Below are 11656 nucleotides of genomic sequence, written 5' to 3' on the forward strand. Positions count from 1 at the left end.
TGGGGTTTTGTTTTTTGTTTGTTTGTTTTTTAGGACAAACGAAAGACGAATCAAACGGAAATCTTTTTTTTTTTTTCTTTTTCTTTTTTTCCGGAGCTGGGGACCGAACCCAGGACCTTGCGCTTGCTAGGCAAGCGCTCTACCTTTGAGCTAAATCCCCAACCCCCGAACGGAAATCTTATAAGAGTTTTTCTATTTTGCCAGAGGTAGATCTTTCCAGCCAAGTAAGGGTTTGCCAAACCTGGCTAGGATCTAAGCCTCCAGTGTAGGGGGCGGTGGGGGGAGAAGTATGGCGGAGGGGTGGGGGTGGGGGGCGGCTGACGCTATTGAGAATGGGGGGGCTGCTCGGGCTGTGTTCTCGGCCTTGCTCACAGTTCTACTACACATTCAACTGGGGAAATTTTTACGTTTGCCCTCTGAGCCCTGGAGGAGCGGGAGGAAGAAGAGAAGGGAGAAGAGCAGGTGAGGGGAGAGGCGGGGAGCAGGGAGAGAGCAGGGCGGAGGGGGGAGAGTGGGGGGACGGGGGGGGGGCGGGGCGGAGGGGGAGGGAAAGCAGGAATGTCACACACTTCACAGAAGAAAGCAGAGGCATCAGCTGGCCACTACGACATCAATTTAAAAGCATCAATAAATAATGGAGCCAGGCACGCAGCAAACTGGGGACCAGAACCAGCTCTGGTTTTAGGATTTAGAGGTTGCTGCTTGGAACTTGCCGGGCAGTTCCTCTGCCCTGTCTCTGGACAAGGCCCGATGGTGAATGGTATCTGTTGATTAGTCTTAAACACTCTGTCTAAAATCTCTTCTTTTTCCCCAGAAAAGACTAATATACTGTGAGTTTCTTTTTACAATTCTAACTTTTTTTTTCTTTTTTTTGGAGCTGGGGACAGAACCCAGGGCCTTGCGCTTGCTAGGCAAGCGCTCTACCACTGAGCTAAATCCCCAACCCCCTAACTTATTTTAAAATTAGGATTATTCTTAAACCTCGTATTCTTTCCTTGTCTATTCAATTTTCAGATTTTTCACAGTGTTGGGATGGGACCCCGTGTTTTACGCATGCTAGGCAAGTGTCCCCCGCCAGAGCTACATTCTGAGCCCCCAAACTATGTTTTCATAGCTGTTGTCGCTTTAGTTTTGCTTTGAATCAGGGTCTATCTTTGTTACTCAGGGTAGCCTCTTAACTGTCAATATTTCTGCCTCAGCACTGGGAGTGTGTGTGTGTGTGTGTGTGTGTGTGTGTGTGTGTGTGATTCAGTGAATGTTTGCTTTTGGCAAAGGAAAGGACCCCCCTCCCGGTTTAACCAGGTTATGTTTTAAAACATTTTTGCACTAGAGGCATCCAGATGACACTGTAGATGACCAATCACTTCTAGATTCCTAACATTACAAAAACGTAACGTTCTCCCAGAAAGCTTCGGGTACGAACCCTCCCTTTGGAACTACCCCTCCCGAGGCTGAATTTAAAACCGGAGCTGGTCCCTGTGACCTTTGCTCTAGCTGTTTCCCAGTGTCCCTTGCCAAAAGATAAATCATAACTCCATCAACTTCCCCAGAGGCTTCACTACACAGGGCGAAGTCCACCAGAGAGTTCCTTGGCTCTATAAAGTCACACTAAAGGGGAGTGAGTGCTCCCCAAAACATATAATTCTCAGAGCAGTGAACATCCCCCCCCCCAAAAGGCAACTTTTCTCCCCCTGAGAGTACCGGGGGAGGATGTCAGGCCAAAGGCAGCCTTGGGCAGACACGGGTCATGATTACAGGGGTTGCCTGGCTTCTTCGGGATTTAACGCCCTTAATTGCAGAACCGAGGAGTCAGGTGTTGAGTGAAGAAGACGCAGTCAGTGTTTCAAAGCTGCGGAAGCTGGGCATGGGTTTCCAAGGCTCGTCTGCTTCTAGGATGGCACCGTCCTCCTCTAAGATCTGTCTCAAGAGAATTTTATGTTTTACTTCATAAAACATACAGTACATCAAAAAGGTAAATGGTCCCCCCCAAACAACAGTGCTTATGAAATACCCCCAACCACCAGGTTTTTGATTTTTTTCTTCCTTTAGACAGGGTCTCACTCTTGTAGCTCAGGCTAGCTTGGAAATCCCTATGTGGCCCAGGCTGGCCTTGAACCCCGATTCTTCTACCTTAGTTTCCTGAGGAGAACTGGGATTACAAGCATTCACTCCCATCTCCCTCCATGTTGAAACAGGCTCTCCCTACAGACAGACCCTCAAACCCAGCCCTGCCTCTGCCTCCAGGAGGCTACACCCTTTAGCTTCTACCCACTTGTTGGAAACTCCATGGATACTGGGGCTCACAGGGAGTTCAGGAGTACAGCTCCCTACAGTGCACTGTATTTAGGAGAATATTTCAACCAAATTCCATGTTTGCTAAGATTGGGGCTCGCCCCTTCTTCCCCAAGTAAATCTTCCAGAAGGCTTGTCGAAGGTTTTTCTTCTTCTTCTTCTTCTTCTTCTTCTTCTTCTTCTTCTTCTTCTTCTTCTTCTTCTTCTTCTTCTTCTTCTTCTTCTTCTTCTTCTTCTTCTCCTTCTCCTTCTCCTTCTCCTTCTCCTTCTCCTTCTCCTTCTCCTTCTTCTCTCTCTCTCTCTCTCTCTCTCTCTCTCTCTCTCTCTCTCTCTCATTTCCTAGGAATTCAGTAATTTTCATTTTATCTTCGGTATGCAGAGTTTTAAATGTCCAGAAAAATTTAGCTCCTTTTTTTTTTTTTTGTAACCAACAGGAAGGAGGAGGAGGAGAAGGAAGAGGAAGAAGAGGAAGGGAAGAGAAGGAGGAGGAGGAGGGAGAGGAGGAAGAGGAGAAAGATGAACAGGAGGAGGAGAAGGAGGAAAAGGGGAAGAGAGCGAGCAGCAGCAGAAACAACAAACCCCCAGCATGGGATAGAAAGTAAACACTCAGCCTTAGACACAGTTAAAAGCATCTGGTCTCAGCTGGGTGTGTTGCCTTTTGCCAGGGGTGATCCTGGAGCTCCAGAGGCTTGAGGTAGGAGGATCAGAGGAAGTTCAAAGCCAGCCTAGTGTACATAGCAAGAGGCTATCCTGGTCTAGGGAGGGAGGGATACCCCATCTCTGGAGACAAAACAGTTCGGTCTCACAGAAATGATTTAAAGTAGCACCCCTTAAATGCCTGCTCTATGGTTTCTGTAGAGCATTCGATTTGGCTTCTGGGTTTAAATCTGGTTGGAATCCGTGGCTAGCAGAGCATTCATTCGGTGACATGCTAGAGAGCTTGGGTTTGGTGTCCAGCATTGTAAACACAGAGTCAAAGGAAACACTACACACGCAGACCTTCTCGTTGTGTGGTAGTTTCATTTATGTAGGTGTGTAATATACATATATATTATACCTATATATATGTCACACACATGTGAGTAAATACATATAAACACATATATACACATATATGTATATACACTGCACACACAGATATGACTATATAACACACATGTGTATTCATACATATACATGTACATGCACCATGTATATAAAATTTGCATATTTTATTTTCTTTTCTTTTTATTGGAGCTGGGGACCGAACCCAAGCGCTGTACCCCTGAGCTAAATCCCCAACCCCTGCATATTTAAATAGACATATTCAGGAAATCTACTAAGAAAGCTGGCTTGGAATCCAACACACTAAAAGCACCACCATTTTGAGTGGGAAACCATACAATTTCATTTATTCCAACTCTCTAATTATGCAGAAGATCTTCGGGGCCTAGAGAAGCTGTGTGGCTTACCCTAGGATCTTTGAGACTTCCCCTCTGGACATGCTGTATAATTTTGCACTTAACCTCAAGGACTTCTGTGTCCTTATCAGTGAGACAAACTCCCAGGGATCGGGCTCAGAAGGCAGTGAAATGTGCAGGCGTTTGAAAGAGTACAGTTTGGAGCAAAGGGAAGGAACATTTAGAAGTACAAATGGCTGTGGAGACTTGAACTTGTGACCAGTGGATCATTGTGTTTGGGCTCTGGGGAGCTTTTAAGTGTCTTTCACCAAAAGGCTAAGCCCACGGGGGGGGGGGTGTCCTTCCCTGTGAATTCCGCACATTCCACCAGCCCCCCCAATCTCAGGAGAATCAGTGGTAGCTGCAGACACTGCCCCATCCCCAGCTGCCAGGATCCTGCCTCCAGCTTCCTCCTGCCTTCTCCTGCCTCCTCCTGCCTTCTCCTGCCTCCTCCTGCCTCCTCCAGCCTCCTCCTGCCTCCTCCTGCCTCCTCCAGCCTCCTCCTGCCTCCTCCAGCCTCCTCCTGCCTCCTCCTGTCTCCTCTAGTCTCCTCCGGCCTCCTCCTGCCTCCTCTAGTCTCCTCCAGCCTCCTCCAGTCTCTTTGACTCCACTTCACACAGCTCTGGGCTTTGCCAGAGCGCGGCTGTTAGACTTTTTGGAATTTCCTCCCCATTATCATCTCTCCATTATCATTTCAGGCCTTGCCTGAGTTAATGATTTATCCAGCAAAGGTTATTAAAATTGACTTCAGTCTCCGAAGAAAGGCGAGTCTGTCAAACTTACATCTTAAGACTAATTGGATACATTTTGCATGAATTGTGATTAACGCAAGGTAATTTCAGAGGACGGTTTCTGCTAATTAATAAATCAATCACATTTGGCTCATCTCGGAAGAGGGGACTTTACAAGAGAATTGCGAACTTGCTCAGAAGACGGCTCGGGAGATATTATAATTCAGAAACAGTTACCTAAAAAACAAACAAACAAAAAAGGGTGGGAGAGACAGCTCAGTGGTTAAGAGCTCTGACTGCTCTTCCAGAGGTCCTGAGATCCTGAGTTCAATTCCTAGCAACCACATGGTGGCTCACAACCATCTGTAATGGGGTCCAATTTCCTTTTCTGATGTGTCTGAGGACAGCTACAGTGTGCTCACATACATGAAATAAACAAAACAAAACAAAACAAAAAATCACGAGCGGAAGAAGGGAAACTAAAACACAGGATAAACTAAAGAAGGATAAACTAAAACTGCTGTTTAACACATTCTTGCCTCCCGGTTGAATTTACATGTATGACAAAGCTCTTGTTCTCAGGCAGGCTTGGGAAAGGCTGGAGATCTTCACACCAGCCATCGGCAGAGCCAAGGGGACAGATGAGAGCTACAGATCACTTGAGACCAAAAAAAAAAAAAAAAAAAAAAAAATGAAAGCCTGATCCAAGGGGTAGTGGCAGGATGGCTCAGAAGGTGCTTGGCACCAAACCCGAAGATCTGAGTTCGAATCTTCAGGACCAAGGTGGTAGAAGGCCAGAGCTGACTCCTCCCACCTCCACACACAATGACGCACACATATCCCACGCATGCATACTACTAATAAATAAAAAATTAAAAAGCATGCAAGAGAAAAAAAAAAACCTGATCTGAGAGGTTACAGATTGCATCCAAGTCCTAGAATGCTTAGAAAGCAAATGTCGGTGAAACATTGTCCCGGCCACAACCAAGTTCTAGTGAGTCAAAGGCTAAAGTAATTACAGCTTCTACAACATACAGCAGCTTGAGCTTTTCCTGTCAGGACGGGAGGGGTGTGCACCATTCAACAGGAGGCAATCAGCTGACACTCAAAGAATCTTGTTCCTTGCTACCTAAATGGCGGGGTAGTCTAATTCAGGTAATACACGCTTACGAGCTGCCAGGACCAAGACAATGGATGAGCAAAGCAGGGAACACCTCTCTGAAATCACACACAGCTCAACTACACGAGACCCAGCGACATAAGGACTGCTTGCAGTTTTCTATTAGGGAAGCTTCTTTGGGGAGGAACAGGTATTTAATGCATGTTCAAAATACAAAAGGAGGTGGAGCCTGGAGCCTGGAGCCTGGCCCTCCCAGGGCTTCGGGACTTCGCTGGAACAATTGGAGAAGAATCATCCCTTTAGAATGTATAGCGATGTCAGACCCAGGACCTTGTCCACAAATTCTCTCCATACTTCTGAAAGATCCCAGTTAGACAGGGGAGGGAAATCCGTGTATTTCCTGGGGTGGGGGTGGGGGAGTGAGGACGAGTAGCTTCACACAGTGAGGAGGGAGGGAGAAGGGTAGACGGACACACTCAGGTGGACAGACACATTCAGCAGGACCCTGAGCCTCAAGTTCTCCCCCTCAATTTTTCTTCTTTTTTTTTTTTTTTTTTTTTTTTTCTCGGAGCTGGGGACCGAACCCAGGGCCTTGGGCTTTCTAGGCAAGCGCTCTACCGCTGAGCTAAATCCCCAACCCCTAATTTTTCTTTACAGGATTCCCAGCCAGTCAGGTGTGGGAGTGAACTGAGGTTGAGTTAAATCATTTTGGGGTGTGTTGGGGATAGGGGTCAGGGGGACCTGAGAACAGGAAAAAAGAAGAAAAACAAAACTTTAAAAGATATTTTAAGGGATGGAGAGATGGCTCAGTGGTTAAGAGCACCGACTGCTCTTCCCGAGGTCCTGAGTTCAAATCCCAGCAACCACATGGTGGCTCACAACCATCTGAAATGAGATCTGATGCCCTCTTCTGGTGTGTCTGAAGATAGTGACAGTGTAATCATAATATATAATAAATAAATAAAATATTAAAAAAAAGATATTTTAAAAAGAACTTGTAAATGTTACATTGGTTTTCAAATGAGGCCCATTTAAATTATTAGTTTATTTACATGTGTACTTATGTAGTTAGATTAACAAGTTAGTTTCTTTTTTTAAGATTTATTTATTTTATTTATTTTATGTATGTGAGTACACTGTAGCTGTCTTCAGACACACCAGAAGAGGGCATCAGATCCCATTACAGATGGTTGAGAGCCACCATGTGGGTTCTGGGACTTGAACTCAGGACCTCTGGAAGAGCGGTCAGTGCTGTTAACCACTGAGCCATCTCTCCAGCCCCCAGTATCAGGTTTCTTGATGGCTTCACCAATGCTCTTAATTTGGGTTGACCCTTTGCCTGCTGTCCCTCCCCCATCTCCCTGCCCTACTCTCCTATTAAGCCTTGTTAAGGTACCGGTGAAGCGTTGAGGAGTTAAGAGCCCTTGCTGTTCTTCCAGAGGACTCAGTTTGGTTTCTAGCACCTACCTTGGGTGGGTCACAACCACTTGAGACACCCCGCTCCAGGGATGCCCTCTTCTGTCCTCTTCAGACACCTGAATTCAACTGCACAAAACCTCAGAGCTTCCTAATTCTACCTCCTACAGCATGCACCAGCAAGTCTAGTATATGTACACACAGTTAAAAATAAATATTAAGGAGACTGGAGAGGTGGCTCAGTGATTAAGAGCACTTGCAGCTCTTACAGAGGTCCGGGGTTCAATTCCATCTGTAACTCCAGTTCCAGGAACCAGGTGCCCCCTTCTGGCCTTTGTGGACACTCTCTGAGCATGGTGTACATATACAGGCAGACCAAACACATACCTAAAATATAAAATATGTAATAAAAAGTTCACCCACCCTTTTTTGCTTTTATTTGTAAGCTTTATATTAGTATTATTTATTATGGATGTTATTAGTTGTGTGTCAGAGAGAGAGAGAGAGAGAGAGAGAGAGAGAGAGAGAGAGAGTGTGTTTTGGATATGGGCAAGCCTTGAGTAAGGGTATACTGTGTGGTATTGAGTATCTCCATCTTTTTCTACAGAGAATGGTTAAAGTTAATACATACCACATTGAGCAAGAAGGTAAAATGTCGGGGTTTTTTTTTTTTTGTTGTTGTTGTTGTTGTTGTTTTGTTTTGTGCTTGAGACACGGTGTCTTTAGGTAGCCCTGGGTGGCTTAGAATTCTCTATCTAGACCAGCCTGGCTTTGAACTCACCAAGCTCCCTCTGCCTGTGCCTCCTGTATGCTTGGATTAAAGGCGTGTGCCACTGCCCTCTCCCCCTTTCCTTTTGAAATTAAGTTTATCGATTGACTGCATTTGTACATGTTTGGGAGCGGCTGTGGAAGTCAAAGGATAGCTTGTAGGAGTCACCTTCCACCGCGCGGGATCCAGGGATCGAACTCCGGTCTTCCTGCTTGGCAGTTTGCACCTTCAGGCACGGAGCCATTCTCGCTGGCCTCTGTTATTGTTTTCTGTCTTGCCAACAATCTTTCTTAATTTCATTGGACTTCTCAAAAACGAGTGATTGCTTTTCTCGGTCAAAAGTATTGGCTGATTATGTCACAATCTTCAGATTTCAGGTTGATAAATCCTCTCCTCCTATTTATAGCTTCTATATAATAGGCGTATATGGCTTGGACGCCTACCAAACGGAACACCCGTTGGGGTGAGTGGGCGGGGAGGGGAGCAAAGAGGAGGGGAAGGCGTGGGGAGGGTGGAGATGGGGTAGAGGTGGAGGGTAGGAAGGAACAATACTAGCTAGAAGTTACTTCACAATCGCCTTCACCAGAGTCCTTCTTGTTTACAGGGGAACGTATCCAGGTCCGATCTGAATAATTTAAAATATGAAGAAACGTCTCAAGGTCCCCAGGGTGTGCTCCACTCGCAGTCCTCACTGGGGTCCAGAGCCCAGGACCCGGGATGCGGAGGAGGAGGAGGAGGAGGAGGAGGAGGAGGAGGAGGAGGAGGAGGAGGAGGAGGAGGAGGAGGAGGAGGAGGAGGAGGAGGAGGGAGGAGTCTAAGGATGCGGGCGCGGCAGGAAGAAATGCAAAACTTACGTTGGCTGTTCGGTTCTTAGCAGGTTTTCTGCACTTTTTTTGGTCCCACACCCAAGAGTGTGCAAGGCTGTCACGCTGCAACGCGCAGCCGCAGCGCGGCGAGCGAGCAAACCGTGTGGAGGGAGGGGACGGCTGGGAGAGCTGTGAGGGAGGTGGGGGAGGGAGGCGCCACGTGATTTTCTGGAACGCAGCCTCCTGGCTTCTTTATTTCGATATGGCAGTAAACTAATTTCCTCTCTCCAGAACGAGTTGGGTGAGTGGAGGAACTAAGTCGGGTTCCTCCTGAAAGGACCACTTTTGAATTTCGTGGTAGAATTTAAGCCTTTGATTTCCTTCCTTGCTCTGAAGAATCGCTTCCCGGTTCAAATCAAAAGATCTGTTTGTTTCTTCATCTGAGAAACGCTTTCTAGAAAGCTTCAAAGTTTTGTTGGTTTTGTTGTTTGTTTTCTTTTTCTTTTTTCTTTTTTCTTTTTTTTTTTTTTCTGGCCCAGCAAAATGTTTCTGAATAGTGTAGGGACCAGAGAGCTTGAAACATCACTTTACGCCCTCTTTCCCTACAGGATGTGGAATGATAGCCAGACCAGGATAGAATCCTGGAACTGGGAGACATCCTGAGCTACATAACAGAGCTTGAAGACAGCCTGGGCTATCTGAGACCTCGTCATAGACCATCGAGTGTTCAATGGTCTAGAATAGAAATAGCCTATCCTGTTACCTAGCACACATCCCTTCAAGGCTCACTAATAGAAACAAAGTCCTTTCTAGAGAGCTGAGGATGACCGGTTTAAGCTCACATTCTATTCTTGACTTCTACAGAGCCAATCGTGGCAGCCTATGCGAGTTATTCTAACAGTCCGGAGGCTGAGGCAGGAGGAGCAGAGATTCAAGGCCAGTCATGCAGAGATAGGAGGCCTTAATCCTAGCACCTGGGAGGTGGAGGCAGGAGGATCAGAAGTTCAAGGTCTTCCTCAGCTACATAGTGGGTTTGAAGCCAGTTACGGTTACATGAGACTCCACCTCAATAAATAAATACATGTCTATCACATGATATGGACAAGCATGTCAGCGGGTGATGTAGTTCCTGGTTTGTCTGGCCTGGACTCTCTTGCTTCATGGAGTGTTACTTTATTTCCATTTTGCAACAGGAATATAGGTTTGTGGTGGGCAGTGCACCTGCCCTACGGTGGCTCAAGATACCAAGGACTCAGGCTCTGCACTGCTGCCCATGGTGTTTTGATGGAATCCTTAGCTTGTGGGACAGAGGTAGTTACACTTCAAACTGTCTTAGTCCTCAGCATTTAAGGGCAGCATTTTCTATTTCATTTTTTTTCTTTCTTTCTTTCTTTTTTTTTTTTTTTTTCCTGGAGCTGGGGACCGAACCCAGGGCCTTGCGCTTCCTAGGTAAGCGCTCTACCACTGAGCTAAATCCCGAGCCCAGCATTTTCTATTTCAAATATTAAATGTGGATTAAAGAAGCCTAGCTCTACCCTTCCTCACAAATTTGTTGTTCTATTAGATCTTTTTTGCTCTTTCAAGTGACTTCAAGGACAGGTTTCTTTCTTTCTTTCTTTTTTTATTTAGTTTTATTTATTTTTATTTTTTGACAGCTTTCTTTCTTATTTATTTTTATTTTTTATTTATTTTTCTTTTTCTTTTTTCTTTCTTTTTTTTTTTCGGAGCTGGGGACCGAACCCAGGGCCTTGCACTTGCTAGGTAAGCGCTCTACCGCTGAGCTAAATCCCCAACCCCTTATTTTTATTTTTTGACAGGTTTCTTTCTTTGGACAGGATGTTTTATTAAATCAGGAGCTGGGATTGTTTGGTCTAAAGGTGTCTTGATTAAATGATTGTGAAAGGAAGGGAAAGATTTGAATGAGGGACAAGAAATCTCATATTTTGTATAATTTTCATTCATAAGAAGAGAGTTGGGTGAGAGGGAACAGTTTGGTGGTCTTTTCTTTTTTTCTCTTTTCTTTGTTTTTCCTATAGAGAGTTTCTCTGTGTATCCCTGGCTGACCTGGAACTCACTCTGCAAACCGGGCTGTCCTGGAACTCAGCGCTCTGCCTCTGAAGTGCTAGGATTAAGGGTGTGTGCTGTTACCATGCCTGGCTGGGGGCTTTTCTTAAATTATAATTTTTTTTACTACTAAAATTTAATCTGGCATATGCCTTTAATCCCAGCATTTGGAAGGCAGAGGAGAGGACTCAGATCATCAGGCCTAGCTGCAAGCCCCCTAATCCCCCGAGCCATATCACTGGACCTCAGTGTTTTTAAATTGACTTATTTCTTTTAGTCTTTGGTGGTGTGCGTGACGTGTGTTTTGAGGCATGCGTGCCACTGCGTATGTCGATGTCAGAGGACAACCTTCTGGATTTGATCCTCTCCTTCCAAGAACCAAACTCACCTGAGCTATTCCACCCAGCAGAGTCCCTCGAGCTGAGTTCAGGTTTGCAATGCAGGAGACCTGTGAGAAATTCCCCTCACACTTAGGATCCAGAGACATCAGAGAGCAGGAAGCCCTTCCTGTCGCTCCTTCTGTCCTTTGGCATTTTTGCTCCTGTCTCAGATGAACTTGTTTACCTCAGGAGGTGATGCTCACGTTTCTAGAGGGTCTCTGGGTTTCCATAGCAACTTGCGGTTGTCTTTGTTGAGGGCCTGCTTGTTCTGGTGTGTGCTATATGATGCTAACTTGGTGCTTCTCCTTTGCGCGCGCGGGCGCACGTGTGTGTGTGTGTGTGTGTGTGTGTGTGTATTTAAGTAATTGATTATTTTATCCTCAGAGTCTCAGATAGCCCCGGGTGACCTTGACCTCAGTATATAGCTGCTAGAGATCCCACCTCCATCTCCTGAACACTGGAATTACAGATGTGCTCTACGGTGGCACTGGGAATGGACACTCCACCCTCTGAGCGACATCCCCGGCCCAAGAAAGGAAGTATTATATTTTGCTTTCTGTCGCTTCAGACTCTCTTGAGAGGCAGGAAGACGTGCCTCACTTTGCCCAGGACTGTGGCTCAGTTTGATCCTTAGGAAGG

The 11656-nt window shown here is 46.0% G+C and overlaps 1 long non-coding RNA gene across 1 annotated transcript; it reads right to left on the reverse strand.

Annotated features, from left to right (window-relative positions):
- Nucleotides 1-1598: 1598 nt before the first annotated feature.
- LOC108350531 (uncharacterized) lies at nucleotides 1599-10797 on the reverse strand. The gene is made up of 2 exons (XR_001837389.3): nucleotides 8622-10797; nucleotides 1599-1917 (listed from the first exon to the last, which is right to left on the reverse strand). It is a non-coding gene; the product is annotated as an uncharacterized LOC108350531 (long non-coding RNA).
- Between the last annotated feature and the right edge of the window lie 859 nt (nucleotides 10798-11656).

This window comes from Rattus norvegicus, chromosome 3, assembly GCF_036323735.1.
Source record: "Rattus norvegicus strain BN/NHsdMcwi chromosome 3, GRCr8, whole genome shotgun sequence".
Classification (NCBI taxonomy): Eukaryota; Metazoa; Chordata; class Mammalia; order Rodentia; family Muridae; genus Rattus; species Rattus norvegicus.